Raw genomic sequence first — 19,304 nt, 5'->3', positions numbered from 1 at the left:
CAGCAACATAAATGTTTCCAATGCACCATGCAACTCCAGTTAGTGGGGAAGGTTGGGTGGGTTGGTTTAGGATGGTACGTACATAGCTCCAGTACACAGCATATACACATAGGGGTAAGCATGAATGGTGCTGGCTTACAGTTGACGTTTGAAGATTTGCCAGCAACATGGGACAATTTCCCAAACTCACAGCACTCAACATCTTTAGTCGCTCTCCGAGCGTGAACGTGTACGGTTTTCTAAAAGCGGGCTAACGGAAGTTTTGTTTCAAAAATTCGCCAAAATTTCCCCCCAATTATATTTTCAAAATAATCATCAAATTTTTCTTTAATAAACAAAAATATGAAGCAAAATCAATAAAAACGAATATTTAAAGTAGTACTGTGCAAAGAAAGGCAGTGAAACCCAGAGTTCACCCTTTGGAAAAATCTGAAAATATCAAAAGGTGATTAAAGTTTAAAACTTAACTCCAAAACAATAGTGTCACAAAAATTTACCAACAAACCTGTATTCGCAGAAAAAAAACGCTGGCCACAAAAGCCAAGCACAAGGCAAGAAAAAAAAATTGCGACAAGTAAAACCAGCTGCAAATTTCCAAACCATAACAAAAAAGGAAGTTTTAAAGAAAGTCGTGCTGCCTAGCAATTATTGTTGCCGCCTTCGCTGTGTAGTGTAGTTTAGTGTTGTAGAAGTGGACAAAGGCAGGCTGTGGCTAAAAGTCGAGAGCCCCCCTTAGCGCGGTGACTGTTGCGCTTCAAATTTCCTACATGAAATTGTTGGAATTTTTTGTGCGGAGAAAAGAAAGCGTTTGTCAGTAAAATCCTAACCTACTCCAACGCCAACGGAATCAAATGTAAGCGAAAACCATAGCCATGGGAAAATTCAAAAGATGTTTCACTTTAAAGCAAAAAAACCAAAAAAAACACGCCATGGGAAAATAATTGAGTTTTCATTCATGAATGAAATCCAAAAAAGGAAGCAATACAACATCAAAGAAATTCTCTTGTTTTAAGTGCCAGTGATTTTTTGTCCCTTTTCTTTGCTTGAAATTCAGTCCTGAAGATTTTGTAGTTGTCATGAGCCTCACATAGCTTAACAATTAAAGCTCAAGTCAAGTGGTAATTTAATCCTTGTCCCACTCTCTGTAAGAGTGTGTGTGTGTGTGTGAATATGGGCGAGCAAATCAACAAGACCAGAGTGCTTTGCCTAACTGTGTGTGTTTGTGTCGGTGTCTGTGTCATTGGCAAAATCCATAACAAGCAAGAGACCTCTTAATTCTTAATCACCGTGTACTCGGTGCTGTTTTGTTTTTGTTTTTGGGTGTTCAAATCGTGATTGTGATGTATTAAATTTCTCAAAGTTTTCGACCGTTTTTTATTTTTTGTTTATCAGAAGAGAAAAACAAACAAAAACAAAAACCACGTTTTTATGCCTTAACAAAGAAACGTCCTCTTGAAAACCGGATCTAAAGGATAATAATGAAAGCCTTCGTCTCTTCGTTGCACAACAATGAAACCTACACCAACGCATATTTCAGCGACCTAACCAAAAACCAACATCCTTCAGAGATAGCCGCAACTGACAGCCAGCCAGCCAGCCAGCCAGCAAGCATGCCTGCCATCCATTGCCGATGTCACCACAAGTGTTGCCACAAAGTGTTTTGGCCAAAAAAGTTTCGTTATGCATTTAAAGGATTTTGCCTAAAAATTTGCACGTATTGTTCTGTTACGACTTCCAACAACTGTGCCAAGTACGTTTCAAATCGGCTTATAAGCTGATATAGCTCCCATATAAACCGATCTCCCGATTTGACTTCTTGAGTCCTTACAAGTCACAAATTTTGCCTGATTTGGCTGACATTTTGCATGAAGTGTTCTGTTTAGACTTCTAACAACTGTGGCAATTACGGTCCAAATCTGTCTATAACCTGATATAGCTTCCATATAAACCGATCTCCCGATTTGACTTCTTGAGCCCTTATAAGCCGCAATTTTTATCCGATTTGTCTGAAATTTTGAATGCGGAGTCCGAATCGGACCATAACTTGATATAGCTCCAATAGCATAGCAATTATCTTATCCATTATCCTTTGTTTGCCTAAAAAGATAGATTTGATACGGGGCAAAGAACTCGACAAATGCGATCTATGGTGGAGGGTATGTATGATTCGGCTCAGCCGAACTAAGCAGGCTTTTATTTGTTTTATTGCAATTCAATTCATTTCCTTTCATCTCGTTTTATTTGTTTTTTTATTTAAATTTAATTTTTTATTTATTATTTATTTATTTATTTTTTTTTATTTTCCTATTTTATTTTATTTTACTTTTTTTATTTTTTATTTTATTTTACTTTTTTTATTTTATTTTATTACATTTTATTTTATTTTATTTTATTTTATTTTATTTTATTTTATTTTATTTTATTTTATTTTATTTTATTTTATTTTATTTTATTTTATTTTATTTTATTTTATTTTATTTTATTTTATTTTATTTTATTTTATTTTATTTTATTTTATTTTATATTATTTTATTTTATTTTATTTTATTTTTTTATTTTATTTTATTTTATTTTATTTTATTTAATTTTATTTTATTTAATTTAATTTTATTTTATTTTATTTTATTTTATTTTATTTTATTTTTTTTATTTTTTTACTTTATTTTATTCTATTTTATTTTGTTTTATTTTATTTTATTTTATTTTATTTTATTTTATTTTATTCTATTGTTTTATTTTATTTTGTTTTATTTTATTTTCTTTTATTCTATTCTATTTTATTTTATTTTGTTTTATTTTATTTTCTTTTATTCTATTCTATTTTATTTTATTTTTTTTTTATTTTCTTTTATTTTGCAAAAAATGCAAATTTTGCCCATGAACATGAACCACTAAGGAACTGGGCAAACTTCTCACATATCAATGAGTGCAGTCCGATTCAAGTTTAAGCTCAATGATAAGGGGCCTCCTTTTTATAGCCGAGTCCGAACGGCGAGCCGCAGTGCGACACCTCTTTGAAGAGCAGTTTTACATGGCATAGTACCTCACAAATGTTGCCAGCATTAGGAGGGGAAAACCACCTGTGAATTTTTTTCTGATGGTCTCGCCAGGATTCGAACCCAGGCGTTCAGCATCATAGGCGGACATGCGAACCTCTGCGCTACGGTGGCCTTTATTTTATTTCATTTTATTTTTTTTTTAATTTAATTTTATTTTATTCTATTTTATTTTTTTTTATATTATTTTATTCTATTTTATTTTATTTTTTTTTTATTTTATTTTGATTTTTTTTTACTTTACCTTATTTTATTTTATTTTATTTTGTTTTATTTTGTTTTATTTTATTTTTTATTTTATTTTACAAAATTTTTAAAACAAGTTCTAGTTGGCATTGCGGGTTAACCTAAAAAATTGGCAACACTGCTTCCTCTCAAAACAACAACGACGCTTTAACCGGGAAGGAAATGATTTGTAAACAAAGTTTTAATGCTTTCTCGTCTTATTTGTCTCTCGTTCCCTTAAAAACAAAAGATGAAGAAAAAACATAAACAACAAATACGAAAGAACATCATCATCATGGACCATGGCTGGCTGCATCGCACCAGCCACATACAACAAAGACATAATAAACAAAACAAACAAGTAAAAAAAAGCAAAGTAAATTGCAAACAAAATGAAAAAGCTGTGGGTCTGTTTAGTGGGGTGGGGTGTTAAGAGCACCAGAGACAGAAACCGTAGCATTCAAACCAAAAAACTCAAAAATTCTCCGAAAAATGAGGTTAACATCCGACCAAATCTAACCACACAGCGGCAACGACAAACAAACACTTCATCGTTTAGTTGCTGTGTGGTCATACAGTGGTGTCTAATGAAATAGCATGACTGCAGGTTAAAGGTTTACTTAACAATGTGTTTGAATGATGTTTAAAAGATGAGGGGGAAATTTGTAAAGGAACCCAAATGATAGTTTAAAGGGAAATATGAGTGATAAAGTTTGATAGATTAGTCCTTTGAAAAAATAATCCTTAAATTGAATTAATTGACATAACTAAGACCAGATTTAGTTTCCTAAATGACAAATGTGGTGAACGGAAAATGTCTTTGCAAGCATCGTTGTTGTTTGGGTGGAAATTAGTAGCAATCAAAATGCAATACAAGTTTTCGGCCTATTATACAGCTATATCAGCTATATTCGAATACGACAATGTTATGAAAAATCGGTTTATTTCAAAAAGAAACTCCAGGAAATTAATTCGGATTTAAACCCTTGGTGTGTGGTGGATGGCAGGCATATTGCGCTGGAAGATTTCTGACAACTGGTACAAGAAACAAACAATTTTTAATGGTAAGTTTTTCAAATACGGCTTAATTAACAGCCGACCTTCGATTCCCTTTTCCGATTTTGATAAAATTGCATATATTTATTATTTGGAACATTTGTATTGACGTAGTAATTTTTTTTTAAATAATTTTATGAGGAAGTGGTATCCTCAACGGCGTGCCGTAGTGCAACACTTCTTTGTGGAGAAGTTTTTACATGGCTGCCATACCCAATGGAACAGTACCTCCCAAATGTCGCCAGAATTATGAGGGAATAACCACCACTGAAAATTTTCATGATGTTCCCAACAGGATGCGAACCCAGACGGTCAGCGTCATAGGCGGACATGCCAACCTCTGCGCTACGGTGGCCTCCAACTAGTACTAAATTTCCCATGAAATTTCCCTTATCTAACAGGAGATACTTTTCTCATATCAATGAGTGCAGTCCGATTAAAGTTTAAACTCAATTATAAGTGGCCTCCCTTTTTATGCCGAGTTCGAACAGCGTGCCACATAGCGCCAGTGCTTGGTAGAGAAGTTTTAACATGGCAGGATACCTCTTAAATGTAGCCAGCATTAGTAAGGGGATAATCACCGCTGAAAATTTTTCTGATGTTCACCTCGGGATTTTAACTCAGGCGCTCATAGACGGACATGCTAAACTCTGCGCCGCGGTGGTTTTTTTTATATAGCCCCCTTAATGACCGATCTTTCTATTTAACACTAGAAAGACCAAGCATTTTTTACACATTTTTAAAAAATTTTTTACCTCATTCGCCTGATTTGATGTTTTGGTGAAAAACTTAGAAAATTTTAAATATTTTTTTTTAACTATAAAAAATTTAAAATATATTGAATTCAAAATGGGTATAACAGGCGATTTTAACCTGGTTAGTCTTTCTAGTGTTAAGGTCAAAGGGCCACAGTAGCTGCATTTAATACCCGATTTTGCTGAAAATTTGCACAGTGAGTTTTCTTAGATAACCCATAACCTCGGTGTCGAATATGGTCCAGCTCGGATAATATCTTGATACAACCTCCATATTCACCGATATCCCGATTTAAGGTCTAAGGGCAATAGAAGCCTCATTTATTACCCGATTTAGCAGTAATTCGGCACTGTGCGCTGTGTTAGGCCCTTCATCGTTCGAGCGGTGTAAGCTTCAGATCGAACCATATTTGAATATTGCTGCCATATGTAGCGAATATCCGACTAAAAGGTTCCATCCATGAATTGCGTATATATTTCCCGATTTTTCTGAAATTTAGTATATTTGGTTATGATCCGATCATATTTGCGAATTGCAGATTTTCCCATGAACTTCCATAAAGAAAAAAGGACAAATTTCTCATATGTCAATGAGTGCTGTCCGATGCAAGTTTAAGTTCAATGATAAGGGACTTCCTTTTTATGGCTAAGACCGAACGTCGTACCGCAGTGCGACACCTCTTTGGGGAGAAGTTTTAACATGGCTTCTTTGCATGTAATGCCCATGAACATGGCCATACACTTAATGGAATGTTCATGAGCTAATTTGTATTTTGCCATGCACGCCATAGTACCTCGCAAAAGTCGCCAGTGCTAGGAGGGGAAAAACAACGCTGAAAAATTTTTTCTGATGTTCTCGCCAGGATTCGAACCCAAGTGTTCAGCGTCGTATGCAGATATGCTAACCTCTGCCCTATGGTGATCTCATGTTCGGATATAGCTGCCATAAACACCGTTCTCTTGATTTACGACATTTCACTCATAAATGACATATATAATAGTCGATTTCGCTGAATTTTGGAACAATGAGCGGTATTAGACCCTCGACGTTCACACTGGGTTTGACACAGATCAGACCATATTTCGATGTCCTTGCTACATGGTTATAAATGGTAAATTTGTTCCTGATTCGGTCGAACTGTGGTTAATGTATGTACATGAGGTGGTGGGTTGTGTCCAAAGTTTGACACAGTTCAGTGTAATGCCTTTTTACTTTATGCATCTTTGAACTTGCATTAGTAGATTATTTCCTGATCCATGAAAATATAATCTAACAAGCAAGTCCAACATTTTTGAAAAGGCAAGATTGGCAACTCTTGCCCTTGCCATTGGCAAAAGTTGGGGATTTAGACCGCGTGTCATGCATTGGGTATATACTGCAGTTGTCAGGCCTATAAAGCTATATGGTGTTGCGGTCTGGTGGACGGAGCTTCAAATGTCCATCTACTGCTCAATACTTAACCGGATGCAAAGGATGGCTTGTTTGTGCATCACAGCCGCACTGAGAACGACACCATCTGGTGCACTGGATTTAATGCTACATCTAATGTCTCTGGACATTGTGGCTAGACAAATTGCTGCGACCACTGCCGTGAGGTTAAAGTAGCTTTCTGATTGGTCATGTGGCGGCTGCAGACACTGTGTTATCCTTGATACAATATCCGATGTTCCAGCAAGTGTGGATTACACCCTGCCTGAACCCCTTTTTGATAAAAAGTTCTGTACCACTATTCCTGATAGAACCGATTGGAACTAAGATAACCCTGGTAATAGAAGTTATATAGACTTCTATGCGGATGGTTCCAAACTAAACGACCAGGTGGGCTTTGGGGTGTAGTCTAAGCATCTAGAACTGGTCATATCGAAAAGTTACCCGACCACTGCAGTGTGTATCAAGGGGAGATCCTTGCAATTAAGGAAGTGGTGAAATGGCTAAGATTTAATGTCATTACGACGATTGGCATAAATATCTTCTCATGCAGCCAGGCAGCCATTAAATACCTGGAGAACGTATTTCTGAACACAAAAATCGCTATCGACTGTCGCAGACCTCCCAACGATGTGACAGAACAGTTCAAAATTCACCTATTCTGGGTGCCGGGCCACAGAGATATCCCAGGGAATTGTAAAGCGGATGAGCTTGCGAGGCTGGGAACTACCCTCCACATTCCAGGGACACTGGAATCTGTGGATATGCCTCTAGCGACATGTAAAATAAGTTTTCGGGACCAGGCCCGAAGGACAACGAATGATAGATGGTCACAAAGAGGAAGCTGTGAGCGTTCCAAAACTATCTGGCCTCATCTAGACATGAAGATGTCTACGGCTTTGCTGTCATTGGCTAGAATATACGTGTCAGTCATTGTGTCCATCATGACAGGTCACTGTCTAATCGAAAAACATAGTGACAGACTGAAGATTGCCCGTAATGACTTTTGCAGAAGCTGTGAGTACATCGAAGAAGAACAGATTATAGAAAAACTTCTGTGTGTGAGTCCCGCACTGGCAGTCAGAAGGAGTTCCACTTAAGATTTACATTTCTTGGAGAACCTGTCTGATCTGGCGGAACGTTCGCAAGTTGTTGGGCTTTTTAAAGCGATCTGGATGGTTCACCAGTAGAACCTTCTTCTGTTCCTGTGGTATCAAAATAGACGAAAACGTCTAAATGAGTTTGATGGCAAACTGCAACTTAAACCTAACCTATAGTGTTTGACCTAAACAGCTTTGACCTAGAAAGTAGTATTGGTCATTAAAAGCTATTTTTTTAAATCGAAATTTAAATATTTTAAAATTTGTTTTAAAAATGGTTATGACTATTAGCTCAGCATTTAATTGCTATTAATTTGCGCCTTACTTTATGCAGCGTTGTGGGAAAAAAACTACTTTGCACTCTTAAACTATAGCGTCAAAGCTATTGTGCAGAAATACCAACAACAATGGCAAGATAAAATACATATATCCCCGTCTAGTTATGGCAGCTCTAGCCAACAATTCAGTCATTCAGCCAGCCAGCAAGTCAGAGAATGCTGCTGACGATGTAGTAGTTGGGTGAAAGTTTTCGCCTTTTCTTCTTTTGCACGACTCTGTTTTTTTTTTTTTGTTTCATTTTGCACAATTACAACAACAGCAGCAGCAAAGCAACAAAATCGTCAAGACTAGCTAAAAAGGCAACGACACAAAGTCAAGAAACATAACGCGCCATCAACTCTTTTCGGTTGTGTTGTGCAAAGCTCTTTAGTTTATTGTGTTGCTGCGCTTTTTGCTGTTGCTGATGCGGCGGCGGCGGCCGATGCTGCTGCTGCTACTGCTGCCGTTGGTACTTTGCCATTCAAGAGAAGAGATAAACCATTAACAAGCAGAGGAGACTAACCGGCCAAACAACCCCACTCGTCGCAACCAACAAACTACGAGCCAAAGACGAGCTGAGCGATGAGCCACGACGAACAAATGAAAGAAACCTTTTTGGTTAACGACTATCGAACTATGGTGGTCGACGACATCGCAGCAGAGCCAGGAAGATGGTCGGTCTATTGCTATGGCATTTTTGTTTTTTTTTTTTTGTACTTTGTTATACTACTGCTACTTTTTTGACACATTTTGTGTGATTGCTTTTACTATTTGCAAGAGTGAGAATATTTGCAGTGTTTGTTTGTGTGTATGTGTGTCAATGGCTGTGTTGCTGTGCTGTTGAGAGGTATGTAAATGTGGGCCACTCTTTGGGGGGGTTCCTGTGTGTATGTGTGCCTTTAGAAATCTATAATTGACCGAATCGCTGCTTTAAAAACCATGTTTTGGGTATTTTCTATGCCATCAAACACCAGAAGAGAAACAACTACAAAAAAACAAAAGAAAGACAAACTGTAACCAATAATGAATCAAAGAGTATTAAAAATTTGTTCTGGCTCGTATGTTAATTGCTAAGCGAGAACTTTCTTTGTGTTGTTCCCAAAAGCCAAAATTACCACAGAGTTGAGTAAAGTGACCAGGTTTTGTTGTTCAATTAATGGTGGGGTTTGGTATGGTATGACCACATATGTCGAAAGCACGCTAACTTTCGAAGGAGTATAGCTACCCGCTTGAAATTTTGCACAAATATTTCTTATTAGTGTAGTTCGGTTGGGATTGTAAATGGGCAATTCTTATCTGATTTGGTTGAGATTTGGCATGACGTGTTTCGGCATGATTTCCAACAACTGTACTAAGTATGGTGGAAATCGGTTCATAACCTGATATAGCTGTCATATAAACCGATCTGGGGTCTTGACTTCTCGAGCCGCTACAGGGCGCAATTAGTAGCCAATTTGGCTGAAATTTAGCATGACATGTTTTGATATGACTTTCGCCTCTAGAAGGCGTAATTATTATCCAATTTGGAACAACGGCTTTTCCCATAACCTTCAAAATATGTGTCATATATGGTCCGAATCGGTCTATAGCCTGATATAGCTGCCATATAAAACGATGTCTCTACTTTATTTCTTGAGCCCCTAGAGGGCGCAATTCTTATCCGATTTCCGCATGACTTCCAACAACTGTGCTTACTTGATATAGCTGTCATATAAACGGATCTGGGATCTTGACTTTTGGAGCCTCTTGAGGGCGCAAGTATTATCCGATTTGGCTGAAATTTTGTACAACGGCTTCTGCCATGACCTTCATCATACGTGTCAAATATGGTCCGAATCGGTTTGTAGCCCGAAACAGCATCGGTCTATAGCCTAAAACAGCACAACAGAGATACCGGGATGAGAATGCGGCAAATTTGATCCATGGTGGAGTGTATATAAGATACGGCCCGGCCGAACTTAACACGCTTTTACTTGTTTTATTTTATACCCTCCACCACAGGACGGGGGTATACTAAACTAGTCGTTCCGTTTACAACACGTCGAAATATTGGATCTTGGAAGTACATATAATCTTAATTGTCTTGACATTCTAAATCGATTTAGCCATTTTAGTCCGTCCGTCTGTCTGCCCGTCTGTCTGCCCGTCTGTTCAAAGCACGCTTACTTCCATAGAAGTAAAACTAAATGTTTCAAATTTTGCACAAATACTTCCTATTAGTGTAGGCCCTTCCATCGGTTAATGTTTTGTTGTAACTGCCATATAAACCGATCTCCCGATTTTACTTCCTGAGCTTCTAGTAGCAGCAAATCTTATCCAATTAGGCTGGAAATTTGCACGTGATGTTTCCTTATGACTTGCAGCAACTGTGCCATTTATATTCTAAACCGGTCCATAATCTGATGCCATCGGTCAATAACCTGATGCTGCCATAAAAACTGATTTCCCGAATTGACTTCTTGAGGCCCTAGAGGGTGCAATTATTATCCAATTTTGCTTTGCGTTTTGTTTGTGTGTTCCTTATAGGCTCAGAAACGGCAGAACCGATTTTCTTGGCATTTTAACAGATGGTGCATAATGATCCCGTGGTGAAAATAGGGTACTACATTTTTTGATATCTGAAGGGGGCGGACTCTCCCCCTTACCCTAATTTTCAGAAACGCCAGAATTTTTTTGTGTTCTCATGCAGTACTCTAAAAATAAAAACTTGGGGGGCCGCCCCACCCTAAAACCTACCAAACATATATTTAGACCAATCACGACAATATGGGACTCAAATAAAAGGTATTTAGGCTAATAAAACGTGTCTGATATCCAATTGTCGGACCAAGTATTAGGGGGACCACCCCAAACCCCAAAACACCCCTAAATCGGACATATTTACCGACCATGACAATATGGGACTCAATTGAAAGATATTTGCAAGTAAAATACGAATCTGATATCCAAATTTGGGACATAGTTTCTGGGGGTGCACCCCTTCCCCAAACACCCCCCCACCCCAAAAAAAAAAAAAAAAAAAAGGACTTATTTCCTGACCATGACAATATGGGGCTTAAATGAAAGGTATTTGAGTGTAGAATACGAATCTGATATCCAGATGTGGGACCAAGTGTTTGGGCGGCTGCCCATACCCGAGAACATCTCCCAAAGAAGACAAAATTACGATCATTGCAATATGGGGCTCAAATGAAAGGACTTTGGAAGTAAAGCATGAATCTGATATCAATATTCGGAAAAAAGTGTCTATGGGGCCACCCCACCCCCATAACACCACCCAAATAGGAAGTAATTGTTGACCGAAGAGGTATTTTAGACACGAATCTCTTATATATTTTCAAATCCATGTCACTGAGTGGGCGCCCCATCCCCCAAAACACCCCCAAATCGGTCATGTTTGCCGACTGTGGGAAAAATGGAGCTCAAATCAAGGGTATTTGGAAGTAGGCCATGAATCTGACATCAACATTCGGGACCAACTGTCTAGTGGCCGTCCCACCGCCATAACCACCCCCCAAGTAGGACGTATTTGCTCACCAAGACAATTTGGGTCTTCAAGAGAGTGGAGCTCGATATTCATAGTTTTTTGGGCCCATACCCCAAACCGGACATATTTGCTGGCTTTTTCAATAAGGGGGTTTTAGTATATGGTATTTGAGATTTTGAGGCCAATGGCAATATGAGGTTCAAATATATGAGAATAGAGGACGTTGCTGATATATTTTCGGGGTTGAGTGTTTGGGGGACCAACCCACTCCCCAATTATGGTTATCAAAATCCTAGGGCAATATGGGGTTTAATCAAATGGTATTTGAGAGAAGAGTACGATGCTGATATTTTTTCAGGGCCAAGTGTCGGGGGGAACACCTCGACCCCGAAAACACGCCCATTTAAGCAATTATTATGCGATTTCGCTGAAATTTGGCATAGCGATCTATGTTAGGCTTTTCGCCATCCGTGCCCTAAATGGTTCAGGTCAGTCTTTAATTGGATGTAGTTGCCATATATACCGATATGCCGATTTTAGTCCTTAGACCTATAAAATCAGTGAATTGTATTTATTACACCTCTCGACTTTCATACCGTGTTTGGTCCAAATTGGCCCATATTTAAATGTAGCTGCAATGGGTTCATAAATGATGCATTTTTATCCGGTTTATGACGAAAGGTGGTTAACATATATAACCGAGGTGGTAGGTATCCAAAGTTAGGCCCGGCCCAACTTAATGCCTCTTTACTTACTTTGACAGAAATTTTGTACTTCAAATACACCTACGTCTTGAGCTATGTCGAATTGGTTTTTTGTGCAGAACCCATGTTGGTGGGCTCTTAAGATTCGGCCCGACCAAACATATGAATTTTTTCGTTAAATAAAATAAAAATCTTTAAAGCCTTTAAATCTCTTGCATCATAGTCATACACAACCCATGCCTTCATATCAAGTGGTAATAATGCTGTGTTATTGAGCATCGCAGGCACTATAAAACACTGTTTCGCATAAAAGTGGTCATAAATATGTGTCTAATATCATCGCCTATATTCCTAGGTTGGCCTCGAAAAAAATGTAAATGAACCAAATGTTGTTATAGTCAGGATCTCCATTTCTCCCTCTTTCTTCATCCTCAACATAGTTGAACATAGTTTGTATTTAAAGTTGAGGTTTTGTAGGACATTCAACAACCACGCTTACTGTTGCGGATGCTGTTGTTTAGCACAGCTACTGCGAATGGATATTTCTAGCACTTTTAACCCATAAATTTTTGAACTAGGCTGGGTATCTGGTTTGCTACTTACAGAAGAGATACACATGCACACACTCAAATGTCTTCTAGTCTTTTGTAAAAAGTTTTTCTCTTTTCTCAGTGTTTGGGTTTTCTTCTTTTGTGTATCTTGGATATGATTATAAAGTATTTCTGGTTTTGTAGCAACTCTCACCATCCATCCATTCATTCAGTTCTGGGCCTCGTTTTGTCACCAGCAAAAGTGTGATTTTGCTGATTGCTGGACTTTTTGGGGACACTTGCAGACCTCTTATGGAAGGACATAATTTATTATGAATGAGCGCTAAAGTGTTTGTTGTTGAAAGTGCTATAAAGGCTTTAAAAAAAGGCATTGCAATCCTTTATGGAAAAAATAGATTTTCGTTTTTAAGAAAAAAAAACTTTAGAAACTGGAAAAATATGTTCTAAAGCTGGAAAGAAATAGAAAAATAACTGAAAAAACATAAACAAACCAAATGGCGAGGGGCAAGCAAAACTGGCTACCCATACAGGTTGCTCTTGGAGAAATTTGAAAAATTTTGTATAAATAACAAGTAAAAGCGTGCTAAGTTCGGCCGGGCCGAATCTTATATACCCTCCACCATGGATGGCATTTGTCGAGTTCTTTTCCCGGCATCTTTTCAAAAAAGGATAAAAGAAAAGATTTGCTCTGCTATTAGAGCGATATCACGATATGGTCCGGTACGAACCACAATTCAATTATATGTTGGAGACCTGTGTAAAATGTCAGTCAATTCGAATAAGAATTGCGCCCTTTGGGAGCTCAAGAAGTAAATAGAGAGATCGATTTGTATGGGAGCTGCATCAGGCTATAGACCGATTCAGACCATAATAAACACGAATGTCGATGGTCATGAGGGAATCCGTCGTACAAAATTTCAGGCACATGGGATAATAATTGCGACCTCTAGAAACTCAAGAAGTCAAGATCTCAGATCGGTTTATATGGCAGCTATAGCAGGTTATGAGCCGATTTAAACCTTATTCGGCACAGTTGTTGAAAGTCATAATAAAATACTTCATGCAAAATTTCAGCCAAATCGAATAAGAATTACGCCCTCTTTAAGCTCAAGAAGTCAAGTTCCCAGATCGGGGACTGACAGCTATATCAGGTTATGGACCGATTTGAATAATACTTGGCACAGTTGTTGGAAATCATAGCGAAACACGTCGTGCAAAATTTCATTCCAATCGGATTAGAATTGGGCCCTCTAGAGGCTCAATAAGTCAAGCCCCTAGGTCGGTTTATATGGCAGCTATATCAGGTTATGGACCGATTTGAACCATACTTGGCACAGTTGTTGGAAGTCATGGCGAAACACGTCGTGCAAAATTTCATTCTAATCGGATAAGATTTGTGCTCTCTAGAGGCTTAAGAAGGCAAGCCCCAAGATCGGTTTATATGGCTGCTGTATCAAAACATGGACCGATATGGCATCCTTTGGTGGAGGGTATAAAAATAAATTTGTGTTTGTTTGTCGATTTGTTTATTTGCTCCGTATAGACCCAAAAACAGCTGAACCGATTCGATTACCTTGAAATCTTCACAGATTTTGTAGGTTGGTCTGGAACGAAACATAGGCTATATAATTTTTTGATATTGGAAGGGGAGCGGACCCTCCCCCTTACCCCAAAAATAAAAGTGGACCGATCGGGACAATTCAAATGAAAGGTATTCATGAATAGAGTACGAATTTCATAATAAAAGTTGGGTCCAGGTACCTGGGGGGCCGCCCCAGCCCCCTAAAATAGGTTTTTTTTCATGTAACCAACACGCAGGGGATGTCCCCTATATATGCAGTGCATTGCGTTGGCAATTAGGAAATTTAAGGGTTGTATGTGGTAAAGAGGGAGTAGTGTTTATTGATATTAGTCTTAAATTTCTGAACGTCAATGTCGGTGGGAAAGACATTAGCCGGAAGTCGATTCCACATACGAATGGTTCGGACAAAAAATTAATTTTCTCGATAATGCATGGTTCGGTCGACTGGTCAATAAATTACAAACGGGTGTGAGTTCCTGGCAAGTCTTGTATTGCTGGTGAACATCCTAGCGTCAGGGATAAGAAGACGAATATCCCTGGAACATACGCCATGAAAAAAAACGATAGAGCAATACAACGCTACCCACATTCCGACGATGTTCAAGAGAAGCAATAGAGTTGGATACCCTTCTCTCCTCTCCGTTGAACCCTGTCAAGTATCTCCAAGGATGATTTTGGAGCTCCTGCCCATATATGAGAGTTATATTCCATCCTCGGCCTGATGTAAGTAGTATAGATATTGAGAAGATCAGAAAGGGGTGAAATATTTCTTACACCGCTTAAGAAAGCCCAAACACTTGAATGCTGCTTTCGACACTTCGAATACTTGTTTTGACCAAGGGACATCACATTGTATCTTCAGGGCCAGAACATCAAGAGCATCTGACTGCTTAATATCTATACAGTCGATAGATATCGAAGATTAAAGTGGGTCAGTGAATCGCTTGTGAGACAAGAAACAGCACTCCTCTATGCGTTAAAGTCTACTCTGTTCATTCTATCCTACTCGGAAATGGCCAACAAATCCTGGGAGAGCGTCTCATCCATAATGCGCCTCTTGTTCACAATTTTTTGAGGACTCGGTCTATGGTCGAATGCATATGAGTGACACAGACTACTGTCATCGGCAAATGAGTAGCCTGGATTCGAAGTATGACCCAATAGATCGTCAATGAAAATAAGAAAAAGGGAAGGGGCAGAGCCTTGTGGCATACCTGCGGTCAATGTATACTCATCTGATAGTGCGATCTCTGAGAAAGCTCGATATAAATCGAACCAAAAGTGACAAGCTTTGATAAAAGTGCACCGTGCCAGACCCTATCAAATGCCTTGGAGATGTCCAGAGCCACGACTTTACTCTCACCAAACTGGTGGATAGACCGACTGCAACGTTCCGACAAAAATGCCATTAGGTCCCCCGTATAGCGATTTCTGCTGTCTGTCGCTAAGAAGGCCATTGGACTCTAAGTATCTGACAAAATGATGGAATAACTATACTCTCCATAACCTTGGAGAGCGCGGAGCATGTCGAAATTGTGGCCGATAATTCGCAGGGTTTTTCGCCCCACCTTTCTTGGGGATGGGCTGAACGTTCGCAACCTTCCAACGCGCTAGGAAAACTCCCGCGCAGGGTAAGCAAGGTTAAAAAGGTTGCGTAGTGGACGAGCAAGCGTCGAAGAACACTTACAAGGGACAAGTGTTGATATACCGTCCGGGCCCGGAGATTTATTAACGTTGAGATCCGCAAGTCTGGAAGGAAACATAGGCTATATAATGTTTTGATATCGGAAGGGTGTGGGACCCTCCCCCTTACCCCAAAAGCACCACCCAAAAATAAAAGTGGACCGATCGGGACAATATGGGATTCAAATGAAAGGCATTCTGGAGTAAAGTACAAATTTCATATTAGAAATTGCGTCCAAATAACTACGGGGCCGCCCCAACCCCAAAACCCCCTAGGTTTTTTGGTTTTTTGGATGATCATGACAATATGGGACTCAAATGAAAGGTATTCGGGAATAGATTGTGAATATGGTCAGGAAGGAGAAAAAGGCTTTATCATTTTTTCAGTATCGGAAGGGGGACGGACCCTCCCCCTTATGCCAAAAAAAACACCACCCAAAATCAAAAGTAGACCGATCGGGACAATATGGGTATCAAATGAAACGTATTGGAAAGTAGAATGCGAATATGGTATTAAAATTTGGGTCTAAGTACCCAACGGGCCGCTCCAATCCCTAAATTCCTGCAAACATACATATGGGACGTTCATGTCAACATGGGCCTCAAATGAAAGGTATTCGGGAGTAGAAAACGAATCTGGCATACAAAATCAGATCGAAATATAGCGGGTCACCCTACCCCCAACAATGCCTTAAATGGGCATAGGACCCGTCATGACTATATAGGACTGGTTATTTTGTTTGTTCCGAGACTCAAACACTGCTGAACCAATTTTCTTAAAATTTTCACAGATTGTATAAGTTTGTCTGGAAGGAAACATAGGTTATATAATTTTTAAATATCGGAGGGGGGGGCGGTCCCTCCCCCTTGCCCCAACAACGCCATCCAAAACCAAAAGTGGATCTATAGGCACAATATGGGTATTAAATGAAAGCTATTGAAGACTAGAAAACGAATATCGTATTAGAATTTGGGTCCAAGTAACCAGCGGACCTCCCTAACTCAAAAACTCCTCTTAACAGATATATTCGAAGTTTATGTCAATATGGGCCTTAAATGAAAAGTATTCGACAGTAGATTACAAATATGGCATAAAAAATAGGTCCAAGTGATTGGATGTCTCCCCACCCCCAAGTACCTTCAAATGGACATTTTAGCCGACCATGTCTATATGGGTATCAAATGAAAGGTATTTGGGAGAAGATTGCGAATATGACATCAAAATTTGTATTCAAGTCTAGGTGGCGCTTTTCCTTCCTAAAATAAGTCAATTAGGTTGATTAACCCATTATGACAATACGGGACTCAAATGAAAGATATTTGAGAGTAGAAAACGAATTTGATATCCAATTTTGGAACCAAGTGTTTGGGGGCACGTCCTAAAGTACCTCCTAAACTGAACTTGGTTTTCGATTAGGGCAATATTTGAGCTCTAGAATTAGATTATAAATGCGCTAGAAGTTGCAGAGCTGTTTTTGCATTTGAAAAAAATATCTTGTTATGCATGAAATGTGTTAAATTAAAATCTAAAATATGATGTCTTTTGAATATCTTCCCCACACAAAATTTGCTACAGATGATATATACAAATATTTTCTCATCTTTATTTTCTGTTTGCTTTTTAAGCAAATAAAAGTTCTTGGGATTTTTTTGATTGCCAGCAGATAAATAGATTTGCGGTTTTTATCTAAGTGCATAATAAAACTTTGTATATTCCAAAAATGGTGATGTTTTTGTAAGGCAAAACTGAAATTTGTTAATTTTTTCATGACTCACGTGTTTCATATTTATTGCCATATTTACCTGGCCAGTGATTTTTGTTCCCTAACAAAAAAAAAAAATAAATCGAATTATTAGATTATTTGCCAAAAATTATAAATGATTTCATGCTTCTGCGAATTTTGTTTTTATCTCTCCACCATAAAATGAAAGTAGAATAACTTCATTATTAAGTTTGTAACTCATGGTGCTCTTCTAATATATAAAAATTCAAGTGTTACGTTTTGTCTGTCCCAAATAAACTCCAAAACGGCTGAACCGATTTGCATGCAATTTTTACAGATGGCAGATATAGTCCCTCGGTGAGAATAGGGTTATTCATTTTGTGATATTCGCGAGGAGAACGAACCCTTCCTCTAACCACAATTTTCAAAAACACCTGAGCGCCGAGATGGATACATCGATTTGAGTGAAATTTTGTATGCCACCTTATGGTAATCCAGAAACACAAAATGGGTATAAATGTTTAGTGTCAAATAACTGTGTGGGACCCACCCAAACGGACATGTTTACCGATTGGGACAATATGGGTATTTAAAAGTAGGGGGCCAAACTGCACTTTTTTGGGCGCAGCTCCGATTTTACTGAAATTAAGTTTGCAGATGTAGGTTGACCCAGGAAGACGAATCCGAAGGCCTTTTTTTGAGCAAATGCCCCTTAGGGGCCAAACCCACCTCCCCCCTTGGGGTCAAGAGGCCTAAACTAGGCAAAATGGATATCACATGAAAGTTATTGCCGAGTAGGGAAGGACCTATATGGTCTTGAGAATTTTGCACCTTGTTAACATAGGTAATATGAATATCAAATGAAAGATACGAACGAGTAGACTACGACTGATATGCAAAAAAATAAATTAAGCTCTACATTAAACAAAAAATGTTCGCTTTGATTTGCCATAAGAATTAGTCGGTATCAGATAGAATAGCACAGGATGTGACATCATCATCGCACTACATCCATTTTAAGAGGTCGTCAATAGAACACCCAGGCCATTTTACAATGTCTAATTGTACAACTGCAGCATAGTTCGCATTTTCGTCATCTTGGGACAGCAGGTTGTTCCAAACATTGAGTAACACTTGTAATGTTACCTTGTCCCAAGATATAGCAGCTGTCCACAAAGCTGTCTTAATATTCAAAGACTTGGCGAAATCATGTCTGCTGTCTGCATCCTACAGTTTTTCAACGATTAGTTTTCGGTAATTGCATACGAATTACCCCTTGATCCATAGGCTGGTCGCCTCCGGTCTTAAATAGTTCAGTGGGTAAACCATCGTCTCCTGCTGCCTTGTTGCACTTCCGTCGGGTCAGTGCCACTTGGACCTCATTTTGACTAGGAGGTAAACATTCTATACCATCACCAGGGATTGGTTCTGCGGTATCCTCTTCGTCGCCAACGTCGGACACTAGCAGTTGTGTAAAACGTTCTCTCCATATCCTCAGCGTGTTATCTGTGTCAGTTACCAGATTTCCTTCTTTGTCTCTGCAGGAGGATGTGGCTGCACCAAAGCTATCGGTTTGATGTTTAATTCTTTGGTAGAATTTCCGAACTTCATTCTGACTCGCGTCTTTCACGTCT

The 19,304-nt window shown here is 38.7% G+C and overlaps 1 protein-coding gene across 1 annotated transcript in view; it reads left to right on the top strand.

Moving 5' to 3' along the window:
* Positions 1–287: 287 nt before the first annotated feature.
* Positions 288–19,304, top strand: part of LOC106094156 (low-density lipoprotein receptor-related protein 2) — a 795,641-nt gene continuing 776,624 nt past the window's right edge. Inside the window, exon 1 of the mRNA XM_059366657.1 lies at positions 288–853. The gene's annotated coding sequence lies outside the window, so the exon portion shown is untranslated. The remainder of the gene's footprint in view (positions 854–19,304) is intronic.

This window comes from Stomoxys calcitrans, chromosome 4 (assembly GCF_963082655.1).
Source record: "Stomoxys calcitrans chromosome 4, idStoCalc2.1, whole genome shotgun sequence".
NCBI classification, from domain to species: domain Eukaryota; kingdom Metazoa; phylum Arthropoda; class Insecta; order Diptera; family Muscidae; genus Stomoxys; species Stomoxys calcitrans.
Note: the sequence above shows the minus strand (reverse complement) of the source record. Positions and strands in the feature narration are given on the sequence as shown.